Source organism: Fukomys damarensis, unplaced genomic scaffold (genome assembly GCF_012274545.1).
Source record: "Fukomys damarensis isolate Sample0158 unplaced genomic scaffold, DMR_v1.0_HiC HiC_scaffold_6, whole genome shotgun sequence".
NCBI lineage: Eukaryota > Metazoa > Chordata > Mammalia > Rodentia > Bathyergidae > Fukomys > Fukomys damarensis.
In genome coordinates, this window is record NW_022900918.1 from 35,908,983 (window position 1) to 35,913,275 (window position 4,293).

The following is a 4,293-nucleotide window of genomic DNA, read 5'->3' on the forward strand; positions in this document are numbered from 1 at the left end:
CTTGTACCCTGATTGTTTTTTTTTTTAACTCCTGTTTTATTTCAGGAAGCATTAGTTAAGGACAGAAATGAAATTGTTAGTTATATGGGTCACATGTGTTTAAATAAAAAACTGAAAGGTGTTTTTGAAAGTTACTGTGTCTTGAGCACTGTATGAGTATTGCTATTTACATTTTTGTCATAATTTACTACTGTCAGTATTTTTTTCATGTTATCTATTTTATTGGTCATGCTGTGGTATCTCATTGTGGTTTAAATTATGTGATTGCTTTAGATGTGGAGCACCTTTTCATGTACTTATTGGACATTGCCTTGTATTTATTTTCTCTAGTTGCCATCATTTGCTGAACTATCTATTGAAATTATTTTGCCCATTTTTAATTTGGTTGTTTGACTTATTGTTGAGTTCTTCATATTTTTAAATCAATTACTTTATAATGTACTTTTTATATAATAATGTTTTGAATATATTTTAAAATGTTGGAACTATGATTGAGCTCATTTAATTAATTAAAAAATTCTTTGTGTATTTATTAATTTACAAAGCAATGGACTTGTCAAGCTAAGCCAAATCAGATTTTTCTGTTAGAAAAAAAAATCTGGCATCATTTTTCTTTTTGTTTTGTTTTGTTTGGTTTGGTAACAGCGATTGAACTAGGGACCTTGTGCTTGCAAGGCAGGCAGCGGAACCACTGAGCTAAATCCCCAGCCCTGGCATCATTTTTCTATTGTAACAAATATATTAATGTAAGCCCCCATGCTGGGTCATCTTGCATCTGAATTCCATTTTTAAGATAGATGAGTTTCAGCCATTTGCCATGGTTTTGTATATCTTGGAGGAAAAAACAAACACATACTCTCTTTGATTATGTAATGGATGGATGTTCTCATTCCTTCTAAAGTCCTCATAAGATTGCCCTTCAAGGGAAGTGGTTTGTCTGAATTAAGGAAATGCTGTTAGGTAAATGGAGAATGTCTTCTCATCCCCACTTTACAGTAATTTTATATCCAAAACATTCCCCACAGCCCAGAGTATTCAATTTATTTCTTTTGTTTTGACCTATTTTCTTTTTTCCCTCACTCCTTCTTTCTTCTTTTCTTCCTTCCTTCCTTCCTTCCTTCCTTCCTTCCTTCCTTCCTTCCTTCCTTCCTTCCTTCCTCCCTTCCTCCTTCCTTCTTTGATAGGGTCTCATTAAGTTGCCCAGGCTGACTTAGAACTCATGATCCTCCCACCTGAACCTCCCAAGTAACTGGAACTACAGGCATGTACCACACTGCCAGCCTAATCTCTTCCATTTATAAATCATTAAGTGATAGTATGTAAGAACCCTACAGGAAAAGATAAGAAGCTTTTCTCCCCTTAATGGTGTGAACTGTTTGTTTGGTGTTACAGTTTGTCCACTCTGGGTCAATGTGTAATAGTAGGAATAGGATGCTGAGAAGAAGGCATTGCTTTGGCAAGGAGAAAACCCTGGCTACAAAACAGGAGGTGGGAAAGGAGGACCCAGGACAGCTCAAGCACTGGACATTTTAGATAGGGAGTTTTTGGATAGTATACATATGGAGGTTGAAGAAATGGACACCCATGGGTACTCATACTACAGTGTACAGACTTTTTTCTATACTTACATGGTTTCTGAATGGATAAAGGATTGAGGGCCAATGGGAGATTGAATATTATGAGGAGAGATAAATTGTTCTTCCATGGAAGAGAATGAGAGTCTCCTAGTTGACTCTTAGATTGAAAAAAGGATGGTGTCTCCGGCTAAAACTTGGAAGCAGCCCAGTTGTCCATCAGTGGGAGAATGGATAATTTTTTTTATAAAATGGAGTACTACTCAGCCATACAAATGAGAAATCACAGACATTTGCAGCTAAATGGATGCATGTTGAGGCGATACTCTTAAGTGATATAAATAGGATAGACGTGTAAAATACTGAATAGTTTCTCTAGTGTGAGAAGCTGAAAGCGTAAATAAGGACTAAAAGATATAATAGATAATGTGAAATAAGAAGAAAAAGGGCAAAGAGGAAGAGGAAATGGAGGGGTAGGGGAAAGAAAAGGAAATGGAATCAATATGAGAAAATGAAAAATGATGGAAACAAAGTCTTTGTAGATTGGGAGGGAGGGAGAGGTTGAAGGGAGGGCGGGGGAATGGAAAAATAAGAACAAAGATTGATTATGTAAAGGTACAAATTTCCAACAATGAATGTCATTACATTGTATACATTAAATGTACCGATAAAATTAATTTAAAAAATGAGGATGACACCTGGATTTCTTCATTTGTCGTGGAGGAGAGATTTTAGCATATGAATTCTCCAATTAACATCTCTCACTGTGTACATGAGTGCATCCATATATCTATATCTATCCATCTGTCTCACCATTTCATAGAAGGTAGTGGCTTTATTGGTGAGCACACGAAGCACTTTTATGATTGTTTTAAATCAGTTCTCATTTTCACACTATTTTTAAGAGCCTTTGATTAATGTTTCTCCTGTATTATATCTTTTTTTGGAAAACCTCAATTGGTATCAGTGGGAGACCTAATTACTAGAGTATTTAATTAAGAGTTTCAGGTACTTTTCAAAGAATAGTTGAATATTTCAGAAACTCCACCTTATTTATAGCTCTGGAATTGAACAGTGAGAACATCTTGACAGTATTCACAAAAACTCAACAAGACCAGACATTATAAAATTTATTTTCATTTATTCAAGCCTTTAAAGTAAAATATTCATTTAATATGATAGTCACAGAGGCAATAAAATACATAATTTAATCAGCCTTTCCAATTCACTTAAAAATAGAGAGCTGTCATTTTAGAAAGCTTAGCTATTTTTCTTCCCTCTAGCACACCAGGGAGAAAAAAACACAACTTTCAAGGTACCACACCATGTAAGAAAGCCAAATTCTGTCTCACTCGTGAATTTCAATCAACAGGGAGGAAAAGCCTGCTGGTGCAGCTGCTGGCATCTGGGCCCTTGACTTTGGGTGTGTTGAAGTTCTGATAGGAATTCACAGCATGTCGTTAGTGCACCTGTCTGTATTCTGTTTGATGAGGAAAGTGTAGGAGGTACTTAGCAGCTAGAGTGAAAGTCTTCCTTTGGTATCCTTGGAGGCCGTTGGCATTCTCTACTCTCTTTCCTACACTATCTCTCAAAAATATCTTTTGTCCATCATTAGCACATGGGCATAAAAACCCACAGTATATGGGTTGGAAAAATACAGAAGCATTATTTAATTGTAAATGTGAACATTATATAAAGTGATATAAATGTTCCAACTTCTAAAAGTAGAAACCCTCATTCCTCTACTGGAAGAGCTAAACGGAGTCTCTGTCCTCTAATCTGTCTATGCACCAGTAGGTTTTGAACTCAGATCAATCAAATGCAAAAAGTCTTTTGAAGTCAACACATTTGAAAGAAACCTATGAGGCAATGAAAATATCCAAATGGAACATGGACTAAACCAGTAAAGACTGAGTTAGGAATCTGCATGCATCTTTCTGGGGCAAGGAAATTAAATTAGATCTCATAATTGAGAGTGTAACATATGACCAATTTTTTCATCCTTGGGTTACTGCTTCTATTTATCACATCCTACTTACTTCCACTGTTTAAAACCTTTTCCAGCATCCCAAGACTCATCTGGAAATGCTCTTTGTATTTAGTGGTTGGGAGATGTGTCCTCTTCTCTAATATTATTTAATACTCAGTTTGATCTCTTTCTGACTTGATTTTTCTTATAGCTACTTCCTGCTTTACGCCAAATTGGCTAGAGTTACGACTTCAACTATGTTTGTGGTTTTCTATGCGTTTCCATTATCTCCCATTGTATTAATTCATATACTAGAGGGTTCCTCAGCATACTTCTACTGTCTTTGCACCTCCTGGCACCTCCCTGCATGAATCCTGCTGTGGGTGCTTCATATGAACTGAATAGCTGCCGTATTGGTACATCAGGATCTGTTTCACACAGATAGACTCTGAGGCAGTCTGTCCTTAGGGCTTGAAGAACTATTTGCTAAATTCAAATCATTAGAAATGAATCATTTTTTTCCTTGAAAGATTGAGTGGGCATCAGTAGACCCTGGAGGTAGCACGACAGGTGTACAATATCCGTGATGAGTTAAGAACCTGATTTCAATTTGATTATTAAATTTTATTTAGTTCAATTCAATTTAACACTTCCATCATTGTTACTTTACACAGTTACTAGAGGAATCTATTTCTTAAACCAGAAGTCAAATATTTGCCCATTTTATGCTACAAAGATATATATATATAT